The sequence below is a fragment of the Schistocerca americana genome, chromosome 8, assembly GCF_021461395.2.
Source record: "Schistocerca americana isolate TAMUIC-IGC-003095 chromosome 8, iqSchAmer2.1, whole genome shotgun sequence".
NCBI classification, from domain to species: domain Eukaryota; kingdom Metazoa; phylum Arthropoda; class Insecta; order Orthoptera; family Acrididae; genus Schistocerca; species Schistocerca americana.
Window position 1 is genome coordinate 165830634 of NC_060126.1, and position 12495 is coordinate 165843128.

Genomic DNA, 12495 nt, shown 5'->3' on the forward strand with positions numbered 1-12495 from the left:
AACCTGACATTGTGCCTCAGTGTGGCACATAGTTGTATCTTCCAGGAAGGATCAAATCCGTGCACACTCCGTTGAAGAGTGTAGATATAGTTTTAAATATGGCCTCTGCCGCCACGCACAAAAATACAGAAGTGAAAACTTTCTTTACTAAAACATCTGTCAAATGGATTGAAACCACTCACTATCCTTCCCTATGTTTTACAGCTGGTTTTATCTCTACATACTTGGCCATCACTTCAAACTTTTTCTGTAATGTTATTTGGATTCCAGTCTCTGTCCCTGCCATCTCTTGCATTGCTGAGGCAGTAATTCCAGGATACCACAGCAGATTGCTCACTGCTGTGTCTCATCTTCTGGTCAGGTATTTCGATAAACGTTCATCAGCTTTTCATTACGGTACTTCCATTTTTATGCTACACTTCACTATTCAATTTTTAATATACTCGTGTAGCATATTAGATAAAATGCTGCCAGTTTAGTACTGTAGGGTCCATATTTCGTATGCCTAAAAACCTGAAACGAAGAAATACTTACAGGATATTCTTCTCAACTATTCTGTTATTATTGCACCAAATATGATACTAATAAGCATAGACGATTCTGAAGAAGTAGAAACATTTTTCATTTCTTTTCTTTGGTACTATAATACGAGGAACCGTTAACGTTTTAGCTCTGGTTTTTAAGGAAATAAAGTGAAATAAGCTATAACAACCTTTCCATCATAAAGCCGTACCACTTATCATATATTGCTCCTTAAACATCGCAGTTAGCCGAGAATGACAAATAACTGAAAATCTTGCCCTGCAGAGGGTACCAGATAAGATACAGGTGACGTTCATACGTAACACAGCGCACTCTCCAATCGAACATTATTTGTACGGAGGTATAACGTATGATGAAAAAGTCCCTAGAGGATAAGGCTGGTATTTCTGTCGGTGCGTGTCAGGAGAAAATATGATTTAGATCTCTGTATGACATTCCGTCAAACGCAAAATATAGGATAGGCCGAATATAACTGACCCGGGATATTTCATGCACCTAAAAATAGGCAACCCAGCTTACATCATCTGCATCTGGGTGTGGGGAGGGATGGGGGGGAAATCATATGGGTTGCCTGCATCAAATGTAGAGTGGTTATAATTAAACTTTCGCTGCATGAGGCAGTGTAGACGAAAAAATATTTACCGAATAGGTACTTAATTTTATAGTAATGTTGTTCATACTCTTTGCTGCAGATTTCAATTGTTAGTAGTGTTTGTGTAAAAATTTGCCGATAGTCGCCGATACTAGAGTGGTGACGTAGGGTTGAAACACTTGCATCGGTGTGTATTACAGTTGCAGACAGTCAACATGCATCTGGACCAGACGAACTTGTGTTTACTGGCAAAGCTGTTTTAGCAAAAAGACACTAGTAGCTCCTTCGCGAATACCCACTCATTAAAGAAATATGGCTAGGTCCTCTTTCCGCTCCGGGATTAAGAAGATGATTCGGAAGTTAGAATTACCTTGCGATTTGGGAATTCCTCCTAGGAAAAATAGACGCCCAGTTGCAGCACAAATTGTTGAAGTTACTGGTGCCATGGCTGAGAATGCTGGAAGCAATGTGCCATATCCAAGTAGTCTCCGAGCTGTGTCACGACAGCTAAATATCCCGCGGGAAACCGTTCGAACAGTGCTGCGAACAGATGTGAAATGTTATCCCTAGTGCGGTTCCAGGCTTTGAGCATGCAGCTGGTCGTCACATTGAGCAACGTTTGTAACCTGGAACGTAAACATGGTACGCAATTAACAGATGTTACCTTCTCATGTGGAAATAAAAAAGCTTCTTTACATAGTTCATTCGCGGTATCTGTTCTCTTCATTACAAATGTTTGCAAAAACTTTCGTTGTCCAACGACCACTCGTCTTACGTGAGGTCCGTCTTAGGTAGCAAAAGTTTAATTATAACCACTCTGTAATTTCTAGGTCATTCCTATTTAGGCCACCCTGCATGAGACCTTACTCATCTGGGTTGGGTGTAGGTGGCCGGGAAAGGATACGTGGTTCGATGTCATGCCCAGTAAAGACGAAGTGTATCATGTAATACCCTTAATTGAAGTAAACCAGAGCTTCCGGGGCGTAGCTGCTTCTGCCTATAATTAACATTTTCCTGTTTCCACGGAAACCTCGCACTTCCTGCCTCCCTCTCACCCTCGGCTCGCTGCCGCGGAGCCAGAGAGTTGGCCAGCGACCGACCGCAGTGTGCGATCGATACGGCCGGCACGCCACTCGCCACTCGCAACTGCACCGCACGCGCGGGAAGCAGCAAGTGGCCGACTTGTTGCTTATCGCGCCCGGCGACACATCTCATAATGGACTGCCGCCGTAGCGTGCTGACGTCATCGGGGGACACGCAGCCGGCGCGCGCGCAACAACTTGCAATCGCAGCGGCCGAGTCGAAACTTTGCGGCGCGAGAAACACAATGGCCTGGACAATCTGCAGAACAGATTCCGTATCCAACGTTGCGCAACTCTACACATCGCAGAGCGCGGTCCCGTTTACTGGACCCTGTAAGTGTTTAGTCATATCGCTGTCGGGTACCCAAATCGATAGCGTCCTCGTTCTAGCAACCCGAATATGACTTATTAGAGCGAGAGTGGCGATAACGAAATAGTGAGGTTTGGGACGTGCTCGGAACTTGGCATTGTCTGCAAATAGTACTTTCCCTCGATCATAACCGCTGGAGTCTACAGCGCTCGGGTATGGCTGGCCCGAGTACGAACACTCGAAGCGGGCAGGCTGTGGTCGAATGAGGCCTTCTGTGGCGACCGTTTTAGTAGCGGCTCTGTGTGACTGCAAGCTGGTGTTGCTCCTGACACACTCTCTTCACGTGGTAGAACTACACTCAGACAACTTCGTTAGTCTGTGAAACTGCAAGGAAACCCAGACTGTTAGCTGCTTACAGGCACTGATAAATATCAACGGGGATAGTTGAAGATGTGTGTCCGGACCAGGACTCGAACCCGGGATCTCCTGTTTACATGGCAGACGCTCTATCCGACTGAGCCATCGAGGATAATGCGACTACAGGGACTTATCCCTGGCACGCTCCCCGTGAGACCCAAATTGCCAACTTACTTTCCACACACTACACTTGTAGTGTCCCTGCCCACTATACTCATTAGTCACGGCAGTCAATCTACCGATTCCGCCTAAGGGTTTGAGCAATGGGAGTGCTTCCGCGCTGAAGAAGATCACTGGCTGGGAAGCATTATCTATATGAAGATGGTTTCTGTTCCGTAGCAAATGTCCGAAAGAACAGATACCATCTTCATATTGTTATTCTGTGGACGTATATTCCTATATGGTACTGTGCAATAGTGACACCGTTATGATCAAAAGAGAAAACGGCGTGCTTTATGCTGTAACGAAAATTTGAAAATCATCTGCAGTTTCAAAGGAAAACTATGTAACTACCAACTTTTGTCGGTCTCATTAAGAGAAATCACGTTGCTGTTTTTTATAACATCATATGCTTTATTGATTCAAATATACATATGTAAACATGAACACCTAACAAATTAGAAATCTAACAAGAACAAAATTGTCACCTAATTATCTCCTGTTGTAGTTAGATTGAGTCGAGTTGTTTCGGACCAAGTTTGCTTCTTCCGCTCAAACTGCGCTGAAATTTCTTTCACTATTCATATCTGACCCAGGAACACAAAATATTCAACTTGTTAAATTTGATAGTTTGGAACAGAGCTTACTGCTACGCCTTCATCTTCGTCGTCATAACTATCCTTTCGGATTAAATACATGTCAACCTCGACGGTAGATTGAGTGTGACGTGGCCAACTGTCTAGTGACACCGAAAACAGAGACTTCAATCAGAAACTGATTTTTCATCACACACTTGACGCACAGTATTTAACGTCTCATTTCTATCAGGAAGAGACATAACCATTAATAATCCGAAGGGCGATCACAGAATTATTGCTACTCTGTGCAACGCTGGAATTCCGACTTTCTCATCTGCGGCAAGGAGACAGCGATATTTCTCCACTCGTAGTGTCCACAGTTAACAAATGGTATTACTACCATTGTTCTGACTGCACAACACTGGTGACACTGAAACCGGCGTTTGCAGTTCAGCTTAATTTTAATTTGCTGGAAACGCAGTATGTCAACAGTAATTTAAATGTATGTATCTCTGTGTCTTTAGGCCCTATATTACAATGACTTTTCAGTTTGTGCACCCATAAAGAAACAGACTGAATTGCTGGAAACTTCCTGCCTTCCAGCATTCATATTGCATATTTTAATGGTTCAAAAATGTCAAGAGTCCTTTTACGGTGCTGTTGTCGTAACGAGTAAGCAAAATTGGCTACACCAATCAAGTCGTCTGGCCATAGATACTACATGGGCGAGGTGCTCAATAATTCGATCTCTGGAGCAAGTGGTAACTGAGTCCCACAGCACATTATGTGCACTGAACTCATTCATGAGCAATAATAACTGGGGTAGTGCCCGGGAGAGGAAACTCTCTTATTTTATCTTTTACAGTAAATTAATCAACACGTTGAAACAGTTTACAATGAAATTTAAAATGTTTTGCTGATTATCGCAGGATCTACAATTATTTTTGGGATCAGAACGGCTAGTGAATGTGCAAGAAGGTACATTTCAAAACAGACGAATACTCTGCTATACAATGTCTTTCGGATGCGGTATATGACGTGGGCTCATCATATCGCTACCCTGTCGTTGTCGACTTTCCAGACCTCGATGCCGCTACTTCTCATTGAAGCAGCTCCTCAGGTGGCATCGTGAGTATGACTGCACACCTTTCCAGTCGACCCACCAAGGAAAAGTCTCTGGCAGTACTAGGAATAGAAACCACATCCTCAGCATAGCAGCCAACCACGCTGACCGGTGGTATCTGTTTGGGTATCTCATGGACTAGAGATTGATACGGTTTATGTCAAATAAATTAGGTCTGATGTCGCTTTCCCAACTAAAGCGGTAATGAATAAAAATTGTAAATTTGTTATAAGGTCTTATGGGACCAAACTGCTGAGGTCATCGGTCCCTTAGCTAACACACTTCTGAATCTACCTTAAATAACTTAAGCTATGGAGAACACACACACACACACACACACACACACACACACACACACACACACACACATGCCCGAAGGAGGACTCAAACCTCCGACGGGAGGCGCCGCGTGGACCGTGGCAAGGCGCCGAGACCGCACGGCGACCCCGCGCGGCTTTTAATAAAGATTTTATTTTAGAAAAGTAATACTTCTGACAATTATGATACTACGCCTTAGACCGCGCGGGTACCCCGCGCAGCAAAGCTGAAATGACTCTCAACGTTCATCTACCACTGATGTCCATTAGAGCATAAACTTCGAGATTCTAACTTTGCCAGAGACACAGTCTATGAAGTACAGAACATAAAATACGTGTTTTCGCCTCTGGACGTTGGAAATATCTGAATGATTCCACAGAGTGAGTAACCGTGGTGAATCCTAATACGCAGATGATAACCTATACTACGACTGCGACAAAAATCACACGAAACGATTGCCAACAGCGCGCCGATCAAGAAGAGGGGGAAGTTTTTTACACGTGGCAGATGCTTCGATGTTTGCACAGAATGGGACAGAACTGCTACGTCTGTCAGTTGCAGTCGTTACAGGAAAATACCGCTGTATCATCAACGTGCGTCTCTTGCCCCACAATAAACCAACTACAATGGCGTAACCAGGATAACTGGCGTCCTGGGCACACTTCAACTTCCCCTCTCTTTTCATCACACCAACTTTCCCAGCACAATCCTACCAACTTCTTATTCATTTTTGGTTTAAAGCTCATCGATGATTAGCGTGTTAGTTTATCTATTGATAGCAACACAATTATTTAATATAATAAAATGAACGAATATCACTATTCTTTTGTGAAACATGGAGTCCAAAGTCACATTTCTCATTAAAAAAACGATTCCTTTTGCATATTTTTCATTGGGAGTCAATATAAAGCCGTAACAAACGAAACAATAAACGCAGAACCTACTCCTTCCATCAAATCTTTCCTTATTATCAAGCATGATGTCACCAGGGATAGGTTCCAGCTCCACAATCTCGGATTTGAAGTTTATGATCACAATAATAAAATTATAAACAGTATAAGAATGGTTATGAGAAATTAATATTAAAATTTTGTTATCAGTACACAAAACAATTTATATATTCAGAGAGAAGTTATGCGAAAACATGACAGCAGTTCACCAGTATGAAAAGAAGGTAGTCACGTGCTTTTACTTGCTATTTTAAAATCAGGAAAACCTCTAAGGAGTATTCAAGAACAACACTTACAAGTCGCACATTACCTTAAGTTTTTCATGGTTATTGGATTGTTCCATTTCCTTATCTCTTGTAAAACTGTGTACTGTGGTAATGAAGCAGCGAAACGCAAAGGAAAGCCATTAAAATAAGGAAATGAATTTTGGTCTGAAGTCTCACACTATTTCTATATTGTGTAATAGTGATTTTCATTGGAATAGGATACATGCTTCACTCAAATTACGATAGTGAAAGTCGAGAGGTTCCATTATTAATGCAATACATGAACGATTTTAATATTGAGAAACGCAATGATTATTGTAAAAGAAAATCGTAATATGAATGACAATCGTGTTCAGAATTGCCACAAATTAGGTAAACCATGTTCTTCTCGTGAGTAAAGGCACAGTGAAGTCGTATTCCTCTGTAGTTTTATGATAATGCATCTTCAGAATTACTATTCAGAGTGAGAATGTGAGATCGTATCGCCATCTATTCAGTTCATTATTACAAATGAAATATGGTTTTTGTTATTTAAATTCCTTAGAAGCGATAAATGTACGTACAAAATTATATAGTACAATCAATTTCTAGAGTCTTTCTTTCAGTACAATATATTCAAAACAAAAACAAGACAAAACAGTTGGGAAATTTGACGTATGAAAAATGGAGTGGAATTAGAATAATGTAACATGCGACTACGATGCAAAATATATCCCATCGTTTTCATTGATAACCTGAAACATACCTATAACACGAATATATCTCGGATAGCGAAAATATTTATGTTGTGACATGACGTCACTCGAGTTCTAGCCAACAGTCTCAGTGTTTTATTGTCCGAAAAATCTTTCTGTTTTCTGCGGAGTTCACAGTTCGCGCCTCAGGAGAGTCACACTTAATTACTCCGGACACCCAGCACACCCATCCCAATACATGAAGCGCAGAAACGGCGTCTCTGTCTGCAGCAATAGCAACAGATCGCAGTAAGCCATCCGGCCAGTGCGACGCGCGGAAATCCATCTGCTAATAACAAGTCTAAACAACGGTCTCATCGCAGCTGTAATGTGCTTATGTGTATACAGCGGACGTATTCAAGCACGTGCAACCAATAGCCCAGGCACATTACGTCAGCGCCACACGTTTCATATCTCACGGTTATCTGTAGCCATCCAAAAGATCGAGCACACTGTATTTCAGATGCATAAAGTACCCGCGAATATTATCTACAAAAAACTGTATTATGGCTATCGTCGACGTAAGAAGTATTCCATCCTTTACAACTGGGTGTTTATTTCGTTTCGCACTAAACATGTTTCACCTACTGATACTAGGCATCGTTAATTGTCTGTAACATAAAGAAAATCAATTAATTTACATATTTACATCAAGCCAATTCACGTTTGTGAAAGTAGGTATTATGTGAACCACTGTTTTCCTGTTCCAGTCAAGAATGCTTCACAGGATGGACGATTGTTGGTAAGCCTCCTTGTGGGCTTGAATGTCTCTAATTTCACCTGCTTAGACTTTTCGTGAGATGTTTATACGAGGAAGTAATTTATTAGTTGACTCCTACTGGAAGTAAGTTCCTGGAGCATTAACAGAAAAGACACACTGTGATGAAAAACGAATCTCTTACAGCGTCTTCCACTGGAGCTGACTGAGCATCTTCATGACGCTTTCACGAGTAATACACGAACGCATAGATTGTTTCGAAATCCTCGATTCAAACTTCTAGGACTTATAGACAGGAGTGAGTACTTAATATTTTAAATGGGAGCCCATCTCCGGAAACGCACCTTTTCCGTTCTTCGACGGTTTCAATTGAGATGTGTAACGCGTCCACGTCTGCTAAGGAAAGAAGAAAAGTTTCAGAGTTGCTTGTCCTGGCATGTAATAGGGTAGACGGGATGATGTGCAGTACGTCAGACGGTCACCTGATGTCAACGTCTGCCTTACTGCGATGGTGCACAGCCTCACTTATTGCGTATGGTTCGGAGACATCTCAACAGATGATATGGCGAAAGACGGATAGGCCGGGGTGGTCCAGACGCATGGTCGTCGCTACCGCCGGTTTAACTTCTACTGACTACTTCTTGTGGGATTGTATGCAATCTTCAATCTACGAGACTTCCGTAGAGACAGAGGAAGATCTTCGGCGGGAGTTCTGGCAACTGCATTAGGAACGGAAGAGAGACGTGGTTACGTGGGAATTTGCACCAGAACGTGCTTCGTAGGTACAATGTCTGTGATGACGCTGGTGGTCACCAACTCGAGCAGCTCTTGTAATGCATGTATACCGTTCTTTATGTACAATATGCTAGGTTCTATTTTGTTTCGGAATAATGTAAATACATGTTTAAGTGTTAAGACAAGGAAATATGCTTAAGAGACTAATTGATGTTTCCATATATTTGCTTACGAATTGTTACCTGATAATTGCGCTGCGTAACGCCTAATTTAGTTGCTCTAGAGAAATGGATGAGTTAAATATCTGAATTGAAACCTTGATAGAACAGGACATAGGTTCCTATTCACTGTATTCAATACTCACTCCCTTCTACATGACGTAGAAAACGGTAAAGCGAATTTCCAAACACTCTATACAGTGGAAATGAGCGTTGGGCGTCATTGGCCGAGAGGCCTCTTATGGGGACGGTCCGGCCGCCTTCGTGCAGGTCTTAATACATTCGACGCCACGTTGGGCGACCTGCACTGCGGATGGGGATGAAATCGTGATGGAGACAACACAACATCCAGTCCCTGAGCGGAGAAAATACCCGACCAAGCCGGGAATCGAACCCGGGCCCGTAGGATGGCAAACCGTCACGGTGACCACTCAGCTATCGTGGCGCACAGTCTGTATAATGAAATATGCTGTTCATCTTCGGACCCTCTATTTCCTCGGTATGATCTGTCTGGTGTGGATTCCAGGCTGACGAGCAATATTCAGATATTTGTCGCGTGAGGGTTTCTGCAAGCTACGTCTTTTCTTGGTGGCCCACATTTCTTGAGGATACTTGCAATGAATCTTACTCTACCAGCCACATTACTGCGATTAGCTTTATGTGGCCGTTCCTTCTTCAATCGCTCCTTGCCCACGCCCTAAGTTTTGTGCAGATGTGACTGCTTCCAGTGACTGTTTTGCAATTGTGTAATAATACAATAGTGGGTCCTGCCACTTGTTTGTGCGCATTACGTTACATTGACTTATTATGTCAACTTCCAAAACTTGAACAAAGTATTGATCATCCGGAAATCTATTCTAATTTCACTACAATTCTCTAGCGTTGCGACTTCCCTGTAGAAACAGCATCGACCTCGAAAAGCGCCGTGCCAGTTACGACGTTATCCATTAGGACATTTATATCTGTTGTGAAAAGCAAGGATCGTGTTATACTCTTCTGGGCTCTGTCTGAAGTTACTTTTGTGTCTGATTATTTTTCTCTGTTTGCTAGAAACTCTTCTGTTCATTTACATAGCAGTTTACATATTCTGTACACTCATATACAGCTCATTATGCGGCAGTGCTGAACTGTATTAAACGCCTTCCGGATGTCAAGAAACACGGCATCAACCGAGGGGGCGATATTTTCTGTTTTCTGGGAGAATACAGCAAGCAGTTTTCACACGATGGTTGATTAACGAACCCACGTAGATTTCTACGTAGGAGAGATTCCCACAGAGCATATTTGTTATGAAATCTGTAGTATTTCCTGCCAGTATGTAATTTTCAGGTAGTTATAGGTATATGGATCGATTCATACCTCGCTTTCAATTTTCAATTCTTTTCATGTATTCATGTGTTATTCTGTAGGCATTAGGTGTACATAGTACAAGCTTCCGCTTGGTAGTAGGTCATATGTACAAAATTCGCTAGACAAACTTTTCTGTTACACACTATCCATGTCTTCCTCATTTGTCACAGGTTGGCTGACGGATCATGAGAGATGTACAGAGCATCTAGTGCCTAGGGAAGAACGAATAGAGGCATGAAAAGAAAACAAAAATAAAAGAAATGTATACTAAGGGCATCTGGAATACACAGGGTGGATATTTTCTCTTAATTTGGTCCATACTAGCACTTCCCAAAATATGGAAAGCAAAGAGCTTGTAGTGGAAGAGATCTGTTTCACAGTACTGAAGATCAAGAGCTGCTAATAGCTCTTAAGGTATGGGTTTTAGAGCCCATCTTTACATAACTTTATTTCTAATGTTTCTAATGATCATTCCTGTCATATCCCTGAATATTAACCATCGCTTCTGAAACACCCGGTATAGAGGAACATATGAATACATGTACAGGACGTAAAAGTGATCGTAGCGGAGACCCAACCGCATATTTGTAAATAGATAATTTAAATGAGCTGCCAAAAACCATCGTAGATCTCCTCTCAAGGTGTGTGTAATTAAATAATTTTCTTTATGCTATAGACAACTGAAGACGCCTAGCGGGGAAAAGCGGAATGTATTTGATATACACAATTAATAAAACATTCTACTGCAAAACATTTTTTCTCGCAAATTCTTTTCTTATCTTTAGGATAAAGCATAGTATTATTTAGATTATAGACCACTAACTATGCCTACGAGGGGTCACATTTAATAAGAAAAGCCAGAGCATTTTCTTATGTAGGGCATGTCGGAACAGTTCGGACCACCATTTTTTATTTATTCCCTCATATTTTTAATCTTTTCATTCTTACCTGGGAACATGGTCTGTCCATGAAAACGTATTTAGTACAGTAATACCATCTAGGATAACTTATCCCGCCCACAGAGCAAGTTGTCCAGGCTGTTGGGACAAGATGGCCATTATAATGTTCTGAGTTTACTTAATTATGGCAGTGGTTATTTAATAATCACCGTTCATTATGATAAAAATTCCTACAGTTTTATGACAGAAACGAAAATGATATATTTTGTTGTTATTTGACATAAAATTTTCTGAGAATCGCACCGTGTCATATTGTAAGAAACTATAGTGGAGAAGGCAATGTATCGTCCACCGATATAGTGGTCTTCTTCTGAGTAGATGAGGTACGATTCTCAGAAAATTCCTATGTCAACTAAATCTAGCTGCGGAAGGCTACATAATTGTGTCACATTTTTTATCGTTATTATAACAACATTTTGATTGAGAAGTACGTGCAAAATGTTTTTATATTCGTCTGAATACCCGATAGGACCTTCACTGTTCATTGATAAAAAATTCCTGTCACGTCATCTTTAACATATGACAGGTGTGCTCATCGCTTCCTACTTGTGCACTGAATCCATTCATCAACTGTCTGATTGGTGTGAGAAAATAGCTTAGCATACCTAAGACACAGGGAATTCTGATTCTCACTTTTTTCATCTTGAAGAACATTTTTAGGATTGCCACTTTTATTTCTGTGCTTCATTTGAAGTATTTTATAGTGTTATTTAGCTTACCACGGCCACTTTTTTAGAAACTAAGATTGTATGCAGAACATTCACATACCTTTTTAAAGTGACTTATATTCTGTCTTTGAGGCCTCTTTTTCATATCCCAAAGAGTGCTTCACTTGAGTGTCGGTCAGTGTTGCTGATGTCTTTCTTTTGTTTGTTTGTTTGCTGTTTTTTTCCCTGGTGGCAATTTCTTCAGGCATCGGGAGCACAGTAGGCCAGCTGATAAGACGCTCAACTTAACATGCGTTGTTGCTGACAGCATACGATTTACCACTGGGTTTTAAACAGCTGAAGAGCCAGATTCAGCAATTAAACAACCAACAATACCATGGTCAGGTACTAAGGCAGAAAGTCACAACTGCTCAATATGTCCCTGCTCATGAGGGAGATTCCTGTCAATTTGAATCCAATCAATATGTTTCTGAACAAATCGTAGCTATGTCAGTTGGGACAGTTTTCACAATTATTGGGTGGTCGTCTGTTACTCATCGTTTGTTTACATATTTGTTTCCATGCCTAGTAAATACCTCGTAAGCACTTCTGTCTAAGGGCTATAATTTGTGGTTACAGTGAGATGGAAGAGACCAAAGTGCGACAACATATTCCTTGGAAACATCGACGACTTAAATGGGTAAATGTGAACTATAGTTGCAAAATATTCGATAAATTTCAAGGATATAGATTCTCTCACCCTCTCTGAGGGAAGGGCCCATCTCTGATAAAATGG